Source organism: Myotis brandtii, unplaced genomic scaffold, assembly GCF_000412655.1.
Source record: "Myotis brandtii unplaced genomic scaffold, ASM41265v1 scaffold493, whole genome shotgun sequence".
Classification (NCBI taxonomy): domain Eukaryota; kingdom Metazoa; phylum Chordata; class Mammalia; order Chiroptera; family Vespertilionidae; genus Myotis; species Myotis brandtii.
In genome coordinates, this window is record NW_005368827.1 from 3,968,345 (window position 1) to 3,990,750 (window position 22,406).

Here is a 22,406-nt window from a genome sequence, read left to right on the forward strand (position 1 = left end):
GCTTAAGGTAATAGAGATTGAATCATCCCTAGAAACAGACATGTGTTGACAGAAGAAGATAGATTTTGGAGTTTGAAACATGTGGATTCAGAATGCTGCCTCACCACCTTTTTTTTTTTTTTGTAAACTAGGAGATACTATCTAACTTATCTGCGTATGACTTTTCTCTGTAAAATAAGTTCATCCCCATCTTGGGTAGTTGTTGGAATGTAAAAGAAAGAAGATGGCATGCCATTTATTGTTTTGGGTTCAGAGTAGGCCATCAAAAATCTGATAGCTAATATCATTCTCCTGATTTCCATAGAGTGCATATCTGGGTTTGGTAGCAGTGATTAAGTTTGTTCCCATCTATTATTCACATTGTTCACCAACAAAAGAAAAAGCAATTATACTCTTCCACAGCATGCATTTCTACTTTTTTTCTCTCAAAAATTAACAATTAAAGTAGATAACTGTACTTAAAAAGAAAAAAAAAAGCCAGAAGAACACTGGCTCAGTTGGTTGGAGTGTGGCCGTATACACTAAAAGGTGGACAAGGGTTTGATTCCTGTCAGGGTGCATATCTAGGTTGTGGTTCAATCCCTGGTAAGGGTGTGTGCAATCGGGTGTGTACAGGAGGCAACTGATCAATGTTTCTCTCTCACATCAATGTTTCTCTCTCTTTCCCTTCTAATCTCTCTAAAGTCAATAAAACAACAACACATATCCTCAATTTAGGATTAAAAAAAAAGCCAGAAGAGAAAATGAATATCTAACCAAGAATGAAAAAGAAGCACAAATTACTAATATCAGAAATAAAAGAGGAACAATCACTGCTGATCTTACATATATTAAAAGGACAATAAAGGAATATTATGAAAGATGTGTACTCCAAGTTTGACAACTTAGGTAAAATAGACCAATTTCATGAAAGACACAATCTACCAAAACACAAACAAAGAGAAATAGACAGCCCTAGCTGGTTTGGTTCTGTAGATAGAGTGTTGGCCTGTGGACTGAAGGGTCCCAGGTTCAATTCCAGTCAAGGACACATGCCTGGGTTGCAGGTTCAATCCTCAGTGGGGGTGTGTGGGAGGCAGCCCATCAATGATTCTTCCCCTCATTGATGTTTCTATGTCTTTTCTTCTCCCTATCCCTTTCTTTCTAAAATCTATAAAAATATATTTAAAAAACAAACAAAAATGGAAAGAGACAATCTGAATAGGACCATATCTATTGTAGAAATTAAATAAATAATTAATGACCAGGGCCAGATACGTTCACAGGTGAATTTTACCACACATTTTTTAAAAAAATTACATGAATTCTCTAAAATATCTTGCAGAAAAGAGCCAGAGGGGATACTTTCTAACTCATTTTATGAGACCAACATTATCCTAATATCAAAAGGAGATAAAGGCATACTATAAAAAAAATCTACTGACAGGAAATCTAACATTTCTCATGAACATAGGTACAAAAATCTTTAACAAAATAATAGACATAAAATTCAACAATGTATAAAAGCAATTATAGACCATGACCAAGTAGTATTATCTCATATGTACAAGGCTGGTTCAACATTTGAAAATCAACTGATATAATTCATCATATCAACAGGCTAAAGAAAATTATATCATTAGATGTAGAAAAAGCACTTGACAAAATCCAACACCCATTTGCAATAAGAACTCTCAACAAACTAGACATTGAAGGGAACTTCCTCAACTTCATAAAGAATACCTTCATGAATACCTTAGGTGAGAACTGGATGCTTCCCCCTAAGTTTAGAAACAAAAGAAGGATGTATCTCCTCATTCTCTTATTCAACATTGAACTAGATATTCTAGCTAATGCAATAGGCAAGTAAAGGAAATAAAAGGCATAGAGATTGAGAAGAAGGAACTAAACCTTTTTTCACAGACAACATGATTGTCTATGCAGCAAATTCTAAAGAATTGACAAAATACTCTAGGAACTAGTAGGTGAGCACAGCAATGTTTTAGGATCCAAAGTTATACAAATGTTAATCACTTTCTTATATATGAGCAATGAATAAGTGGAAACTGACATTAAAAACACATTAGCATTTACATTAGCACCCCCCACACCAAATAAAATATTTAGGTATATATCTAATAAAATATGTATAAGATCTACATGATAAAAGCTACAAAACTCTAAGAAAAGAAATCAAATATCTAAATAACTGGAGAGACATTTCATGTTCATTAATAAGAAGTCTCCACATTGTCAATACCTCAGTTCTTCCCAACTTGATTTATAGGTTCAATGCAATCTTATTCAAAATCTCAACAAGTTATACTGCGTATAATGATTAATTCTAAAGTCCATGTGAAAAATACAAAAGATCAAAATTGCCAACATAAGATGGAATAACCTGACTTTAAGGTTTACTGTGAAGCTAATCAAGCTAATGTTAAAGTAATCAAGACAATCAAATGTATTGGCAAAAAACAAAAAAGACAAATCAGTGGAACAGAATAGAGAGATTTTAGAGAGAAAGAGATAGCGAGAGAGAAAGACATGGAAACATCAATGATGAGAAAGAATCATTGATAGGCTGCCTCCCACACACCTCCACTGGGGATTGAACCTGCAAACCAGGCATGTGTCCTTGACTGGAATTGAACCTGGGACCCTTCAGTCCACAGGCCAACGTTCTATCTACAGAACCAAACCAGCTAGGGCTGTCTATTTCTCTTTGTTTGTGTTTTGGTAGATTGTGTCTTTCATGAAATTGGTCTATTTTACCTAAGTTCTGTTCCACTGATTTGTCTTTTCTGTTCCAATTTAATGGAAAAAGGATAGTCTTTTTTAGTGCTGAAGCAACTGGACTTCTACACACACACACACACACACACACACACACACACACACACACATACACATACACGAGATTAACCTAGATGGAGAACTTATGTCCTTCACAAAAACTAACTAAAAATATGTCATTGACCTAAATATAAATCACAAAGCTATAAAACTTTTAGAATATAACAGGAAAAATTCTAGGCAACTTCAGGTTTGACTATGACTTTTTAGATACAACACATAAAATAAAGCATGATCCATACATGAAGTAATTGATAAATTGCATTTCATTAAAATCAAAATTCCTGCTCTGGAAAAGACATGGTTCAGAGAATGAAAAGACAAGCCAAAGACTCAAAGAAAATATTTGCAAGACATGTATGTAATAAAGGACTTGTATCCAAAATACGACAAATAAATCTTTAAAATTTAACAGTAAAATCCGAATACCTGAATTAAAAAATGAGCATATGCTCTGAACATACATGTAGCCAAAGAATATATACACATGAAAAATAAGTATGTTAAAAGGTGCTCAGCATTATATGTCATTTGGGAATTGCAAATTAAACAACAGCGAGATACTACTACACACTTTGGAAATGGTTAAATCCAAAAAATCTGACAAAATAAAATGTTTTCAAAGATGCAGAGTAACAGAAAGTCTCTCTCCTCGATTTTGGGAATAATAACTGAAACAGCCACTTTGGATGACAGTTTGGCAGTTTCTTATAGAATTAGACAATATGATCCAGCAAGCATGTTCATAGACATTTAACAAATAAGTCAGAATTTTGGTCACACAAGCACCTGTATATGGATGTTGATAGCATCTTTACTCATAGTCTCTAAAAGTTATAAGTAACCAAGATGTTTTTCAAAAGACAAGTAAATAAACAAACTGGTATATTCATATAATGGAATATTATTCAGTGATAAAAAGAAATGACATGAAAAGACATGGAGAAAACTTGATGCGTATTGCTTTGTGAAAGAAGCCAGTAAAATTACTATATACTATATGGTTCCAACTTTATAACATTTTAAAAAGGCAAAACTAAGGAGACAGTATGAGATTAGTGCTTGTTAAGTCTTTGAGGAAGGGGAGTAGGATGAAAAGGTGAAGCAAAGAGGACTTTTAGGGCATAAAATGACTCTGTATGACACTGTATGATAGGTATGTGACATTATGCATTGGTCAAAACCCATAGAACTGTACAAGACAGAGTGAGTACTAATGGGCTCTAATTAATAACTAGAGGCCCAGTGCACGGGATTCTTGCACTGGTGGGGGGCGTGGCCTGAGGGGATTGGCCCTCTGTGAGAGCGCCGCTCATCCAGGTCAGCTAAGTGGCTGTGGACCCACCCTCTGAGCAGCTGCTCCCTGGTCTGGCATCATCCATGGAGCTGGAGCACTCCCTTCTCCAGGGGACCAGGTTGGGCCAGGCCCAGGGACAATAGCACTGAGAGGTGGCAGAGTAGGCCTCAGTCCTGCAGTGGCCATGAATCTGTCTCCCAGCCTCAGGGGTCACTACTGGGAGCCCAGTGGTGGCACTGTATGGCATGCGGGTGTCTGGAGGAAGCAGCAGGGAGTGAGGAGGAGGAGCCTGGAGCAAGGAGGTGATGACTGCAGCCCTGGTTCCTGCCTGTTGGCCTGGGGTTCGCAGGAGGAGCAGCCACTGGTCCCAGTCAGCCAAGCAGCACTTCCACAGCACTTCCTCCTGCGTTGAACCTCTGCCCCCTGGTGGTCAGTGCGCATCTTAGCGACTGATCGACCGGTCATTCTGGTCATTCTGCCATTCAGTCACTGGGCTTTCATTATATTGGCTAATGTATTACTATTGGTTCATCAATTGTAACAAATGTGCTACACTAATGCAATCTACACTAATGAAAGAGAAACATGGTAATTAGCGTACGACCACTACCCTTCCCATTGGCTAATCAGCATATCCTTATGCAAATTAACTGTCAGCCAAGATGGCGGCCGGCAGCCAGGCAGCTGGAAGCGAACATGAGGCTTGCTTGCTCCAGTGACTGCGGACTCCAACGTTCCCCGCCTGACTTGCCGGCCTCTGAGCTGCAACTCTAAGAAACATTGTAACAAATATAGAAGCTAAACAAAAGCCCAGAAACCAGCTTTCAGCCTGCCGGGATCTCAGAGCTGGAGTTATACATTGTTTCGATTATAGAACACAATCAGCAGCGGAAGCCTCAGAGCTAGAGCCAGAGCTAAAGCTGGCCCAGAATAAAAAAGGAAAAAAAGGAGCGGTTGGGAGCTTCAGTCAACTGCCAGCGTGAAAGCAGCCCTCAGCTCCTCACCCAGACTGGCCAGGCACCCCAGTGGGGACCCCCACCCTGATCCAGGACACCCTTCAGGGCAAACCAGCCGGCCCCCAGGCCTCTATCCTATATAGTAAAAGGGTAATATGCCTCCCAGCACCGGGATCAGCGGAGCCGCGAGGCCTCCTGGCACCGGATCAGCGTGACAGGGGGCAGCGCCCAAACCCCCTGATCGCCCTGCGGCTCTGTGTGTGACAGGGTGTGGCGCCCCAACCCCTCTCCCCCCACAGGCCCTGCTCTGTGTGTTAGCCATAACCTCCCCATTGGCCCTGCCCTGAGTGTGAGAGTGGTGGCTCCCCAACCCCCTGATCGGCCCTGCTCTGTGTGTGACAGGGTACGGAGCCCCAACCCCCCTGATGGGCCCTGCTCTGTGCGTGACAGGGGGCAGCACCCCAACCCCCCCCAATCAGCCCTACCCTGAGCGTGACTGAGGGTGGCATCGCAACCTCCCAATCTGCCCTGCTCTGTGCATGACAGGGGGCGGTGCCCCAACTCCCCAATCAGCCCTGCTCTGAGCCCGACCAGGGGCTGCACCTAGGAATTGGGCCTGCCCTCTGCCACCCAGGAGCAAGCCTAAGCCAGCAGGTCGTTATCTCCCGAGGGGTCCCAGACTGCGAGGGGGCACAGGCCGGGCTGAGGGACCCCTCCTTCCCCCCCGAGTGCACAAATTTTTGTGCACCGGGCCTCTAGTATATTAATAATAAGGGAAACCAAGAGAGGGGAATGAGAGGAAATATGGGAACTATTTGCACTATTTGTTTAATTTTCTATAAACAAAAAAACTGCTCAAAACATAAAGACTATTAATTTTAAAAACAGCAAAAATGAAGCAAAACAAAAGCATAGGGCTCCACCCATAGGCTCCAGTTGTTAGCATATCCTTCTTTCATTTCTTTTGAAGAGCATGACTTCCTCATCATGACATGCAATTACCACAGTTAATTAATAAATAGCCTGATAAGCATTAGTTAACAGAAGAGCATTAGTTAATGGAAGATGGATAATTTGAAGTCATTAGAGTATGCAAGGACTCTGACTCCCCCACCTCCTCCCCCCCCAAAAAAATTATAAGGAATTTCATTTTTAAAAATATTTAAAATCTATTAAGGCAAATAAATGATTTTAAGTCCACTGTAGCTTGAAATTAGTACTAAATAATTGGTGGTAGGACTGGTTCAAAGACAAACTCTTTTCGGAGACACAAAGTGAATCCCAACATTGTGGAAGTCTTGGAGACCTTAGGTGAGAGAGATGCAGTGCACAGTGTTAGTTTTCCTGTCTGCGTGAGCATATCCCTATCACTCTGATACAAAATTTAATTAGATGAGCATTGTTATAAGATTCAAAATAAATATGTATGTACATAAAAATATACAGCCTAGAGAGACTATTTGCTTTTCAAAGTGACCCAACAATGTAAGCATGCCTTTGGAAAATAGCAACAACTTGATAAGAGCTGGGTGCACCACCTTTTATTATTACCTAAGGCACGAGAACAATTGTCAGGTTGGAGATCTTGCCACAATGCTCTGAGTGACATTAGCTTCTGACTTCTGTCAATCATTGATAGCAAATGAGATTCCTTTTCATATTGTTCAAGAAGAGTCAGACTACATTATTTAGTAGGTACATTGTATATTCTGAGGAGCCCTCTTAGATATGGCTCTAGCATGCATTATCAAGTCACCCAAATATCACTATTATCTGTACAAAAGGGGCAAGAGCTGGAATAAAGTGGGTTGATTATTTGGCCTTTCCCCTGACCCCTAGTTTATAAATTATGATTTGCTTAATGATGTCCTAGTTTTCACAGATGTAGCATTAGCTAAAGGCATCATATAAACCTAACTTAGTTTTATAGAAATAGTCTGCAATAGAGTTGACATCTGACCTCATTATTCTTCCAACTTCTCTAGTCAGTAAGACCAATTACGTTTTTCCCCAAAGGAATATAAACTCTATTTTAAGGACAGGTAAAGCATAGAAGAAAAGTGACAGGTATTTTGGATGTTTGTGCTATATATCCTAAAAAGGAAAACTTACAATATATTATCTTGTATTTTTTTAAAGTGAAATAAGAAAACATATAACATTTAATCCACTCCTACCAGGTTTGAGGCTCCTCCACATAATTTGCCACATCTCGATCCTAATAGCTTTTCTGTGTAAAGTATCATCACCATTTCACTGCTGAGGAAGTGCAAGCCCAGAAAGGTTAAATATCATGAAAAAAGTTTTTCAGAAAATGGAGTGGGAACCAGATCCTAACTGTGAAGTCCAGGTCATTTGAATAAACCACCCTACCTCCGATTGCCAATGAATTCACAGCCTTCTTGCCTTTATATTTCTCAAGATCTGGTCCTCATTCCCTATCAGCCATTGCCTTTGGATTTATTTTTTTTTCTTTTTCTGCATTCTTTCATCTTACAAGGAGGATGGAGTTAAGCCAGTTAACCTTGCTCCATTTATTCCCTTTAGAGAGGTGGCAAGTGAGGACATGCCCACCCCCAGGGGGACAGAAACAAAAGGCAGTTGACCAGGTCTAGTGATATTTGATAGGAGGAAGAGACTCACGTGGGAAATACCCTTAACGGGATCTCTCTGGCTACCTGTTGTCTTTAGTAACTAAGACACAGGAACTGAGGCGTGGCTCCAAAGAGATGCTGTGCAACCTCTACAACTCTCGTTAAATGCTTCCTGCTACCTGAGGAACGCCGTGGATCTCACTAGAGATCTCATCTTTTCTGGGTCTGAAGCACATATCTGACACAGGTAGGAAGCACCTAAGGAATCTGTCTTTGAACTTCAAGATTTTTTTTCTGCTTGGCGTGAGCCTTTGCCATTTTTAAAATTAAAACTTTATGTATATGTCTAATTTGTGTCTGAGCTGACCATCTTAATCTGTGTGGTACCCACAAAATTGACTATTGTTTGCATGCCCACAATTCATAAAGTATGATTGGGAAGGACTGATGGGTTAGGAAGTCTAGAGCAGTTATTCAGGTACTACAATTATGTGTCTGCATCCCTGCTTCTGTGCCATCTCCTGAGACCAAGGCCAGATCTTTCGAAGTGCTTCTATTGCAGTTCTGTAAGGCAGCAGCCACTGGATCGCAGCAAAAGAGACCGATGGTGTATCGCTATCAGCAGATGGAGGAAGAAAATGAACACTGTAGAGTTAAGCTCCAAGGGGATTTTACTCAGGCAGGTTAGAGCTATTCAATTATATTATAGTGGGAATTGGATTCTGCCAAATATGATATGAGTAGACTGCTCACTACATGGCTTACCCTCAACAGCTCATTTCTGAAGGTCTGGTCCTCAAGTTTATTGTAAAAAGTTTCAGGTTTCTAAGCCATAGAGGGAAGCAATGATCTTGAAAATGAGAAACACTAAATGTGTAAATAGGACTTAGACCAGCTTAAAATGTGTTTTTAATAGCATATTTGCTCATTATTTTACATTTTCTAAAATAACATTAAAGTGAGCTCAACATTCTTGGCTCCTTTATACTGGGCTCTGACTAAGTATAGTGATAGTTTTAACATTTATTATATTATCAGTATCATTTGGATTCTCTGAGTAACAAATACCAGGATGGAATGAGATGTGCAAGATGTTTATTGGGAGAGACATTAGGTAATTAAGTTTAGATGAGGTCATGGGGTTGCAGTTCCCTTGACAGACTGATGGTTTTTGTTAATAAGCAGGAAAAAGACCAGAGCTTCTTCTTTCCATTATGTGAGGATAAAATGAGAAGGTATTTCATTTGCAAGCCGGGAAGGGAGCCCTTCATCTTCAATTTTCCACCCTCCAGAGTGTGAGAAATAAATTCCTGTTGTCTGAGCCACCTGTCTGTGATATTCTGTCATAACAACCTGAGCAGACCAATACCGTAGGAAGAGCAACAGGCTGCAACAAAGTCCAGAAAAAGCGTCCTTAATGGTGATGGTAAATCACCAAGCAAGATGTATCCATTAGAACAGCAGTTCTCAACCTGTGGGTTGCGACCCCTTTGGCGGTCGAACGACCCTTTCACACGGGTCGCCTAAGACCATCCTGCATATTTACATTACGATTCATAACAGTAGCAACATTACAATTATGAAGTACCAACGAAAATAATTTTATGGTTGGGTCACAACATGAGGAACTGTATTTAAAGGGCCAGAAGGTTGAGAACCACTGCATTAGAAGAATCCCTCGCTGGGTAGCCGTGGGCCAGTTTGCTAACTCTGGTGGGCTCAGTCTTTAGCTGGGAGAAGCCTAGGAAAAGAGTAGCCATTGATTTTTGTATGGTTTACTTTTTCTTTTGATAATCAATGACAATTTATTGCCTCCACATTTTCTCTCCTGTATTTTTTATCCTATGTGTGTTAAAAGAATTGGAGATCCTGCAGTGATGTTATTTTTCACAAGAAAGCCATTCCCTGTTCTCTGCCAATCAAATAAGGGGCTATGCTGATAACCTTAACTGGTCAGGAATTGAGCGTGGTTTGGGTTGTAGTTCTAATACGATTCTATCTACTCAGGTCTCCCTGCTTTGAGTCAGCCACAGCCATCCTGGGTTTTTGTTGAATGGGGTTTTGTTGAGTGCAATGGTTACTCTCTCCTTAGCCATAAATGTTTCCAAAAGTTCAGTTCTGCTCTTTGGAAGTTTAGAGCTTAGCTTCTCAGTCTTCAGCCAGGACCCCACGGACTCTGCCTCGTGTGTCAGACGGACTTTATGTATTTGAAGCAGTTCCCTCTGCTAGTGGGACAGTGATTCCTAAGCACCACAAGATCACAAGAGACTCTACGCTGCCCTTTTAGATGTTTCAGGCCTCGCCGTCCAGCTTGCTGCTCTACTGCAGATCTCAGCACATTCCTCCTGGAGAAAGCCACGTGTGCATGTGGGGCTCCTGTGGTTAGTCTGTCACGGCAGCTTTCGCAATCATCACAAACCCCACGGTTCCTTTTCCTAGCAGAGTCCCTCTACTTAGGTGAAGGCTAATCCTCAGCCCATGCTGACAACTGCTCCCAGTGAAGGAAGTGCTTGGCCATTTTCATCTCCTCTAACAAGCTGAATTTCCTTTCTCTAGATGTTTTCTGGTGGGTTTAAAATACAATTTTGGTGGCATATCTATTTTTCTCATTGTTGCAGAGAAAAATGGTCTCGGTAAATTTATTTAATTTACTAGAGGCCCAGTGCATGGATTCATGCATGGGTGGGGTCTGGCAGGCCTGGCCCCAATCATTGGATTGGGGCTGGGCCTGGGGGGGAGGAGGAGATGGTGGGAAGTTGGCTGGCCAGCCCACCCTGATCGGGCCCAATCAGGGCCGGGCCGGCTGGGGGGAGGGGCGGTGGAGGATTGGCCAGCGGGCCCTGCCCCCGATTGGGGTGGGAAGGCTGATTGGGGGCCAGCAGCCTGGGGGAGGGGCCATGGGTGGTTGGCTGGCTTGCCCTGCCCCTGATCAGAGTTGGGGGGCCCATTAGGGGTGGGGCCAGCCAGAAGGAGAGGTCAAAAAAAGGTCTCTATTGGGGTGGGGGGCGATCAGGGGTGGGGCTGGCTGTGGGGAAGGGCCGCGGGAGGTGCGGTGGCTGGCTGCCGTGCCCTCATCAGGGTGGGAGAGGCCAATCAGGGGCAGGGCCAATAGGGGGAGGGGTCAGGGGAGGTTGGCTGGGCGGGCCCAAACCCAATCAGCTGGTTTTCTGGCCGCAGTGGGCATCATAGTGACCGGTCATTCTGGTCGTTACAGCGTTCAGTTGCTGGCTTTTTATATATATAGATTCTGCTAAGCTTTCTGGATTCTGAGGCATAATTAGAAGTTTCTCTCTCTCTCTCTCTCTCTTTCTCTCTCTCTCTCTCTCTCTCTCTCTCTCCATCATCATATAGCAATTACCCATGTTTTCTTCCAGTATTTGATAAGATTTATTATTTTTACATTTAAAATGTTCACCTATATGGAGTTTATCCTTATGTACAATGTAAGGCATAGACCAAAATTAGTTTTCCAATAGCTATTTCAGTGGTCTCGGAACTATCTATTGGATAAGAGCACATTTTTCTACCTGACTTGAGTAGCACTTATATATTGTAGTAAGTAGCCCTACAAATATTGACTTTTGGGGGGAATTGCTATTTTTTACAGTGGCTTTGTTGTTTAATAAAATCACCCACTGTATTTTACTTTTGAAGCCTTAATGCATATACCGAATATCTGAAAGGTGCAGGCTCTTCCTCATTTCTCTTCTACTCCAGAGTTTCCTAAGTTTTGTTTTTCATTTGTTTATTTTTCCATATGACCTATGCAGTTAAAAGAACAAAAATAACATCTTACTGGCATCTCATTAAACAAAAAGTGACTTAAGGAAAATTGACACATTTATGATGATGAATCTTCTTAACTAAGAATATTGTATTTATTTCCTTTAGTTCAGGAATTATTTTGTGCCCTTTAATAGTGCTTTAAATATTACATATATGCAACTTTCACTTTTCTCATTTGCTGTATTTCTTGGAGTTTGATTTTTTAATGTTGTTGTTATGGTAAATGATGAATTTTCTTTCACTTAATCTCTAAATGGTATATAGACAAGTTATTGATGTCTTGTCAATTTAATACCTCATAACTAACTTTTTATGATTTCATGTCTATAAAATTATAGAATCTAGTAATAAAAGTTTTAACTCTTTCCTTCTACCCCGTCTTTAACTTTGAATTTCATTTACCTGTCTGAATGCATTGTGTAGCAACATTGATAAACAGTTATAAAATAATAGTGTCAGGCTTCTATTTTAATCCCAGTGTTGGGGACCACTTTTCTTGTTTCTGACTAAACAGGAAATGTTCTATTATTTTCTCATTAACCAGGCTGGCTAGGCAAGTGAAATAAATATATTTTATAGTTTTAGGAGAATTTTATATATTTCTATTTCTTGAAAATTATCTTTACTTTTTATTATTGAGTATCACAAATATATAAGATACACAAAACGTAGCTATACATACTAGTAAGATAATTACAACAAAACAAAACCTATATAACTATCAGCATAGTAATTAAAAAAGAAAAAGTAAAAGTAATTGCCAACTTTTTAAAAAGCATTGTTCATACAACTTCTCAATCACCCTTCCTTTGTTCCTAAAGTTAAATTGTATTCTCCATTCTACCTGTATAGTTTATTATTGCTTATAAGACATTTATAAGGTTTATTTATTTCACTCGACATTAAATTTGTAAATTTTATCCATATGGTTGCATTCATTTTTATTGCTCTATAAAATTGATTATATAAATTTACTACAGTTCATATAACTCATTTACTATTAATGGATATTTTGGATATTTTCAACTTGAAGATTTTTTTAAAATGCCACCATGAATATTCTTATATAAATTGTCTTAGTAGACATGTGAATGTTGAGGACACATCTGGGAATAGAATTGCGGGATCATAGGAAATACATATATTCACTTCTGTTGTTACATTTAAATATATAATTTCCCAAGGTGGTTGTAATATTTACACTCCCACCAGCAATTTATGAGAATTCTTACTGCTTCATGTTCATGGCAAAACTTGGTCTTATTGAGTCAACTATAAATTTTAAGGCTAAAAACAGCAAGAAAATGAGAAGTCACATTAAATATTGATACAAAGAAAAATTGTCAAGATTATATATTTATTTTATATGTATTTTAATCATAGGAAGTAAAAATTGACAGAATTAATAGAGCTGATGAATTAGCCAGCATATGGTGATATTTTAGCATACCCTTTATCAACTAATAGATTGCAGAGTTTAAAAAATGAGTAGCAGTATAGAAAATTTGGATAACATAATTAACAAGTTTGGTTGAATAGAAATATATAAAATCCTGTTACTGAAACATTGACACACATTTTTCTCAAGCACATCTGGAATATTAACAAGTGAATTTAAAGTATCATATACATGCCTCCAATCTAAATACTACATAATAATGATGAAGAAGTAAATAAGTGTAAATATTTTTATATGATCAAAGTATGAATTGAACTACAAAAGCAGGAAATGTTAGCAGTAAATAGTTCCCAGTTCCTAAATTCTGATTCTTCTTTTTTTAAAAAAAATATTTGTTTTGGTTTCAGAGAGGAAGAGAGAGAGAGTTAGGAACATCAATGATGAGAATCATTGATCAGCTGCCTCCTGCACGCCCCCTACTGGGGATCTAGCCTGCAACCCGGATATGTGCCCTTGACCAGAATTGAACCTGGGACCCTTCAGTCTGCAGACTGACAATCTATCCACTGAACCAAACCAACTAGGGCCAAATTCTGATTCTTTATTGCTATTCTCAGTGGTGCCTAAAATCAGTAGTTCTTAATGTATTCTTTCAGAAATGCATAATTTTATATGTATTAAGAAATAAAATAACACATTATATATTTTTATTGACTCTTTTTTACACAAATGTATCATACACACATGATTATTCAACTTTGTTTTTTAACTTAAGATTTAATATATCTATATCATCTACATAGACACAATCATATATGTATATATGTACATATACATATACATGTACATATAGATTTGTTGATATTTCAAGACATGCTAGATCTGAAGTGAAAAGGGAACTTGCACAATGGGTCACATATATGTATACACACATTAATCTTTTTATAGCTGCATAGATTTTCATTACACATTTGTGCCATCATCATTTAAGCCAAGGTGCTGTAAATCCATTTTGCCAGTTACAATTTTTCTTTCTAAATTTAAAAAATACATTAAGGCCAGAATCAGGGGGACTGCCTTTACAAACTAATTCCAGTGTGAGAGTTTAGATAAGCTGCTTACCTGTGGTCGTGTGTGAAGTAGAGTCTGTGTGATACTTGAGACAGGACAAGACCACCATGTGTGCATTAATTCCCTGCTTAAACTTTTCATTGAATTTCTGACATAGCTTGATCAAACACAAACTCCTTATAATATATTTTTTTTAAATAAAATCTGGCATGACTTTGTTCTGAGTTTGTGATAATCCTGAACCACATCCCTTCTGGACCAATAAATACTATTTCCCTGGGTGCCCCATCCCTTTTTGCTGCCTCAACAATTGCATGTACTTTTCTCGCTGTGTGAACTGCCCGCTGGGAAACTTTCCTCTTGACAGACTCCCACACACTTTTTATACACACTTTTCAAGTGACCCCTGTAATGTCACCTGCATCAACTCTTTGATGTTTCCTCCCAAAGTTTGTCACCTCCTCTGATCTGCTCCATTATTATGCGGTATTTCATTGTACTATCTCATTATTATAATTTGAGCTTTGTAAATAATTACTTATCATCCTCCCTTTATTCTGAGTCCTCACAACATAGGAAATGCCTCTTATTAATCTCTGTATCTGCATTGCCTAGCACAGTGCCTCACTAAAAAATTAATAGGACATGACATGGAATAAATGATTGAACACAGTTGCAATTCTAGTGTAATATTTATGCTCCTCAATGTTCTGCTCTTTCTTCAACTGTTATTGATTGGGTGGTTTCCTTAATCAATCCTAAAACAAAACAAAAAAATCAGATTTCTTTAAAAAGCTTCTTATGCTCCATACTTTAATCATATTATAAATCTGAACACTTCTGCAATACCCACTTTTTAAAAATTTTTAATTCTTTATTGTTTAAAGTATTACATAAGTCTTCTTTTCCTCCCATTGACCACTCCCTGACCACTCCCACCCCCAGCACATGCCCTCTGCCCCCAGTCTCTGTCCATTGGTTATGCTCATATGCATGCATACAAGTCCTTTGGTTGATCTCTTACCCCCTCACCCCCTGCCTTCCCACATAGATTGGACAGTCTGTTCGATGCTTCTATGACTCTGGTTCTATTTTTGTTCATCAGTTTATGTTGTTCATTATATTCCACAAATGAGTGAGATCATGTGATATATCTTTTTTCTCTGACCTTATTTTGCTTAGCATAATGCTCTCCATATCCATCCATGCTGTTACAAATGCTAAGAATTCCTTCTTTTTTTACAGCAGCATAGTATTCCATTGTGTAGATGTGCCACTACTTTTAATTCACTCATCTGCTGATAGGCACTTAGGCTGTTTCCAAATCTTAGCTATGGTGAATTGTGCTGCTATGAACATAGGGGTGCATATATCCTTTTTTGATGGGTGTTTCTGTTTTCTTGGGATATATTCCTAGAAGTGGGATCACTGGGGCAAATAGAAGTCCCATTTTTAGTTTTTTGAGGAAACTCCATAGTGTTCTCCACAGTGGCTGCACCAGTCTGCATTCCCACCAGCAGTGCAAGAGGCTTCCTTTTTCTCCACATCCTCTCCAACACTTGTCCTTTGTTGATTTGGTGATGATAGCCATTCTGCCATGTGAGAGATGGTACCTCGTTGTTTTGATTTGCATCTCTCCAATGATTAGTGATTTTGAGCATGTTTTCATATATCTTTGGCCTTCTGTATGTTTTCTTTCAAAAAGTATCTATTTAGGTCCATTGCCCATTTTTTGATTGGGGTTTTTATCTTCCTTTTATCAAGTTGTGTGAGTTCCTTATAAATTTTTGAGATTAAACCCTTACCAGAGATAGCATTGGCAAATATGTCCTCCCATGCAGTGGGCTTTCTTGTTGTTTTGTTGATGGTTTCGTTTGCTGTGCAGAAGCTTTTTATTTTGATGTAGTCCCATTTGTTTATTTTCTCCTTAATTTCCATTGCCCTAGGAGCTGCATCGGTAAAGATATTGCTACAACAAATGTCTGAGATTTTGTTGCCTATGGCTTCTTCTAGGATTTTTATGGTTTCCCGTCTTACATTTAAGTCCTTTATCCATTTTGAATTTATTTTTGTGTATGGTGTAAGCTGGTGGTCTAGTTTCATTTTTGTGCATGTATCTGTCCAATTTCCCCAACACTATTTATTGAAGAGACTGTCTTGACTCCATTGTATGCTCTTGCCTCCTTTGTCAAATATTAATTGAGCATAATGGCTTGGGTCAATCTCTGGGTTCTCTGTTCTGTTCCATTGGTCTATATGTCTGTTCTTGTGCCAGTGCCAGGCAGTTTTGAGAACAGTGGCTTTGTATTATAGCTTGATATCTAGTATTGTAATCCCTCCAACTTTGTTCTTTCTCATGATTGCTGCAGCTATTTGGGGTCATTTTTTATTCCAGGTGAATTTTTGGAGAGTTTGTTCTAGGTCTGTGAAATATGCCATTGGTATTTTAATGGGGATTGCATTGAATCTATAGATTGCTTTGGGTAGTATGGGCATTTTAATCACTCCCCTTTTGCTCCCTCACTCACTCACACTGTCTTCCTCACTGCCATCCTCCTGGCTGCCCTTTTGGAATCCTGCAATACCCACTTTTATTCTTCAAAACAATCCTTGGTTATTTCCCTCCTTAAAATGCTAATTGGTCCCCATATCCTATAAACCAGAGTTACTTTTCTCACCTTGCTATCAAAGTAATTCACAGTTTTCTTCTAGAAGGAATATCTGATCATCTTAAAAGCATTTGCCACTTCGTTTGTACAGTCCCTGCCCCACTTGCTCCGCGCTGTCGCTGCAATGCCTTCTGATGACAAAATAGCTTACATTCTCCATTCAGTGAGATGCTTCTTTCTCCACCCAGCTTTCTGTTATAAATTAAAACCTGCATTTCTCAATGCCGATACAATTCTGTGAACACTGTGTATATTTAATTAATTTAAAATAATAAAAACATCATTTTGATCATTTTATAGAATGCTACAGTCACTTGGCAACACTTATTAAGAATCAAAAATATTATCTTAGGACAGCAATCTGGCCCAAGAAGCAAACAGGATAAAGGAATAAAGGCTTATATTTAGATGTTCAGTGAATTGTTTATTATAATAATAAAATTTTTAGATAAAGCTCAAACATCCAAAATAGGGACTGTTAAATATATGCTTGTGTGTTCCATATAGCCATTAAATATTATGCTTTGAGACTCAGGTATCATGTATCAGATATATACGTTATGATTTAAATTTTGACATAATTCATATAGTCTTAGGAATAAGATCAGAAATAAACAATCCAAAACATTGTTTGTTCTTGAAATATTTACTTGTAGGATTTATTTTTTCCTATTTTTCTTTATTTTTCAAATATTCTAGAGCAGTGGTCGGCAAACTGCGGCTCATCAAACCGCGGCTTGCAAGCCACATGCGGCTCTTTGGCCCCTTCAGTGTGGCTCTTCCACAAAATACTGGCTCTTCCACAAAATACTGACTTCTGCGCATGGGCCATGAAGTTTCAATCGCACTGTACATGCGTGCCTGCACGTGGTATTTTTTGGAAGAGCCACACTGAAGGGGCCAAAGAGCCGCATGTGGCTCGCGAGCTGTGGTTTTCCGACCACGGTTCTAAAGTAAACGTACACTTTTTTTATAACTAGAAGAAAATCCAACTGGCAATTTAAAAATAATATAAGAAAAAATGATGTCATAGTAAAAACACACAAAAAAATCTTACTCATATTTTTTTGGCTTTAAGAAATAGATAGGCAATGCTTCCTTACTCATACTGCATAAAGATATTGTCATCAGCATGCATATTCTATGGGCTGTTTTCTGTAATTATGTAGAAATTGCTTATCTCGCACTTTCATTGTGATTTCCTTGGGTGTGCAGTGACAGTGGCAAAAGCCACCTTCATAGTGAATTAACTCTACATTAAAAATTCAAACTAGTGACTATATTCAAAGCCCAAACAAACATTTTCCAGTTTTCTTTCTTTTTTTTCTTTACCTTTCAAATATTGTTCAGTTATTTTGTAACAATCTTTGTCAAATCTGTTTTATTTTATTTTATTTATTTATTTTTTAAATGTATTTTATTGATTTTTTACAGAGAGGAAAGGAGAGGGATAGAGAGTTAGAAACATCGATGAGAGAGAAACATCGATCAGCTGCCTCCTGCACACCTCCTACTGGGGATGTGCCCGCAACCAAGGTACATGCCCTTGACCGAAATCGAACCTGGGACCCTTCAGTCCACAGGCCGAGGCTCTATCCACTGAGCAAAACTGGTTAGGGCAAATCTGGTTTATTTTAGAAGATTCCAATGTGTAGAGACAATTTATGAGTAGTCTTTATTTTAAAGTTACAAAAGCAGCAAAGAAAAGCCCAATTTGGTACCTAGTTATTGTTCAAACTTGAAGCCCCACAGCCTTTGAGATTTTAGAAATCTATTCCTGCAACTTTAAGGATTCTACTCTAAAAAAATGTGTAGTGCCTATAGAAAGCTTGCAAGCAAGATAAACTCTCATCCTCAGGCATAATGTTACTCAGCTACAGCTGAGACCTAATGGAGGTTAATGAATTATTGAGAGTTATTATTTACTAAAAGAAAACAAATCCCATGTACACAATTATAAAACCCATTGATACTTTTTCCGCATACTTACTAAGAAAGAAGTTAATATGTTTCTTATCATTAAACGTAAGTTCATTTATATTTGTGTACTCTTCTTGTTCTAAAATAGATTAACTTCTGCCAATACTGTGTTCCAGTTCTAAATTTCTTTGTTAGGATGTTATTGTTTGCTGTAAAATTCCATAAGATACAGAACTGCTAGGCTGGGATTTTGCCTCCTCAAAGCAGTAGAATCCAGATGGCAAATAGAGGAATTGCTACTCTATTACTGAGGAGAAATAGAAATTTGGTACTCACTGAATTTCCTTACAATTAGATTAGAGCCCTGTTATTACTTCTGCCAAAGAACTGTGAGAAGAATTGATGTGTCACTTCTTGGCAGGTGTAGTTAAGAACCTCCCACATCTCACTTCCCTGCTGCCATAACCTTGGAGGCGACATGCTTCAGGTGGCAATGTTCAAAGCTGAAGAAAGCCTAGCTGACTTACACTAGATTGTAGGAGTTTGACTCACAGCAGACCAAACCTAAACCCAATACTTCCATGCTCTATAATTAATATGATCTCAGGTATTATTTATTCTAATTGGTACACATTAAGGTAGTGACACATTATTAAGTTTAACCAAGGCTTTGCCAAGAGATTTGATTAGAAAAAGTACATTTTAAGACAAGATGGAATAATTTCTCAAAATCTGATGCAAATATCATATCATTTTTTTTCCATTTTTAATACACTGTCATTAAGGTTCCTGAACAGAGGAAACAGAATATAATAAAACAATATGGCACTCAGATTTGGGTACAATTGTAAATAGAAATAAATGTATCCCTAGTTTGATGTGTAGCTAAAACAAAATACCAGAGACAGAAACTGTTACAACCCAAAGGGAAGGAAAAACTTTTGCATAGTAAACGACAAGTGCTGGAGAGGATGTGGAGAAAAAGGAACACTTGTGCACTGCTGGTGGGAATGCAGACTGGTGCAGCCACTATGGAAGACAGTATGGAGTTTCCTCAAAAAACTGGAAATGGAACTCCCACTTGACCCTGTGATCCCACTTCTAGGAATATATCCCAAGAAACCAGAAACACCAATCAGAAAGGATATGTGCACCCATATGTTCATAGCAGCACAATTCACCATAGCTAAGATCTGGAAACAGCCTAAGTGCCCATCAGTAGATGAATGGATTAGAAAACTGTGGTACATCTACACAATGGAATACTATGCTGCTGTAAAAAAGAAGGAACTCTTACAATTTGCAACGGCATGGATGGAGCTGGAGAGCATTATGCTAAGTGAAATAAGCCAGTCAATGAAGGAAAAATACCACATGATCTCACTCATTCATGGATAATAGAGACCATTATAAACTTTTGAACAATAATAGATACAGAGGCAGAGCTGCCTCAAACTGATTGTCAAACTGCAGCAGGAAGGCGAAGGAAGAAAGAAAGGCAGAAAGAAAGAAATGAAGGAAGAAAGAAAGGCAGAAAGAAAGAAATGAAGGAAGAAAGAAAGGCAGAAAGAAAGAAATGAAGGAAGAAAGAAAGGCAGAAAGAAAGAAATGAAGGAAGAAAGAAAGGCAGAAAGAAAGAAATGAAGGAAGAAAGAAAGGCAGAAAGAAAGAAATGAAGGAAGAAAGAAAGGCAGAAAGAAAGAAATGAAGGAAGAAAGAAAGGCAGAAAGAAAGAAATGAAGGAAGAAAGAAAGGCAGAAAGAAGGAAAGGAGGAAAGGCAGAAATTAAACTGCAACACGTGATTTTTCCTCTGGGCAGGATGCAAAGGTGATTTTCCAGGTTCTTGTCCAGGTGCATTTGAAGAATGAAGCCACAGACAAGAAAGAGGTGGTAAAGGAAAAGGTGGAAATTTATTGAGAAACAAGCACAGAGTCCCACGTAGGGAGGTGAAGAGAGACCTACTAAGTCCCTCTTTTCTAAGGTTTATAAAGGCTGCAGTTCTTTGTGTCCTGATATCCCCTCGGATTGGTCACTATAGCAACTTCAGAGCTCAAACCCCACGTGGGTTCCCCTCTTGTTCTCCCTTTTGTTTTTCTATTCCCTGGGGCCTTCCTCTTTATCTTGAAAACATATACCTTTCAGCAGCTCCCAGCCCCCTTTTTCTGTGAATGTATGCCTTTTGGCAGCTCCCAGCTCTGCAGCCCTGTGGTTCTATCCAAAGGACCCCTTAATTCCTAAAACTCCCTAAACCTGCCTTTTTTTTTACCCCTCAAAACTCCTTTCAAAAAGACTACTGTTTTCTTTTTATAAAGACCGTCAGGATCAGAGAAGTCTAGACGTTGTCAAAGATCATATAATTATGAAAATATCAGAGTGCCTGACACATCAAGCTCATGATGCTGGGTGCAGATGAGACTCCTGCGAATCAGTACACACCACGCTCCCATGAAGTAGCAGGTGGGACCTCTGGCAAAGTGATGACATAAAACTCCGAGAGAGAACAGATGTGCAGTGGGAAACACGCTGTTTTTATCGGCACTCAAGTTTCTCTTAAAGTAAATACAGTCGTTCAAAGCCTTTGAGCCCTGGCTGGAGAAGCGCCGCACGGAGGGGCTAGAGCAATTAGGAGTCCCGTGGGAAAGGAAAGAAGGGGAGGAGGTCTCTGCAGAGCAAATCTTGATATACAGATTGAATTGTCTGCAAATAGCAGACTGAAACCTGTCTGAAATTGGTTCCATAATAACAGACTTCTATAATATACAAAGTCTGGTCTTTGAGCAAACCTGATCTAAAGGGAATAAGAAAAAATAAATCATTCTAAACTCCTGCTCAATACCATCCCTCTCAATTTTTAAAAATATATTTTTATTGATTTTTGAGAGAGAGGAAGGGAGAGGGATAGAGAGATAGAAACATCAATGAGGGAGAGAAATTTTGACAGGCTGCCTCCTGCATGCCCCCTACTGGGGGCTGGAGCCCACAACCCGGGCTTGTGCCTTGGCGGGAATTGAAACAGCGATTTCTTGGTGCGTGGGTCAACACTTAACCACTGAACCATGCCTGCCAGGCCTCTTTCTCAATGTTTTATGAGTGGTTGGTTTATTCTAACTCTGCATGGCTAGTTCCATCACTCTGTGGACGGCTACATGGGAAAGTTTTAGTGGCATAGTGAAAAAAATTACAACCACTTCTGAATTTGAACTTTAGTTCTATTTGTTATTTGGGTATCTTGGGTAAGCCTCTTCCTAATTAGTTGAAGGTTATCTTTCAAACAGAAATACTAACTCCTTACTTTTAGTGTCCTTGTGAGAATTAAATGCAGTCAGATTTGTAAACTGTCAGCCACACAGTAGGAATTCAATATTAGTTTTCTTCTCTTATGCAAACCATACCAGGAGTTAAGCCATGAAGTATCTCAAAAATTTAAAATTTGATCCTATACATTTATGTATTCAATGGGTTATAGCCCTTAGTGAGAGATGCTTTGGGTATTACAGTCTTCCTAAGGTATTTTAATATTTTATCAGAAATTTTATATTTAATATCAACCATGCTGCTTTAAGACACTTGCTATATTTAACTTTTTAAATGGACATACAAACTTCTCAAGATGAATTCAAACACTGTTCTATTTGTGTCTTCACTTGGATGTCTAATAGAATACATTTGAAATGTCTTTCCTACCCCAATAAAACTCTTCCCCCTCCAATCTTTGTAAATATGAACTCCATCCTACTAGTAACTAAAAGTAAAACTTATTTTTCCCTTTATCTAATGCTCCAAACAAGACCAAAAGCTTATTTTTTCAATTCCCCATGAAATATATGCAATGTTACAACTTTTCACCAAACCCTCTGTGCCCACTTAAGTACAAATCA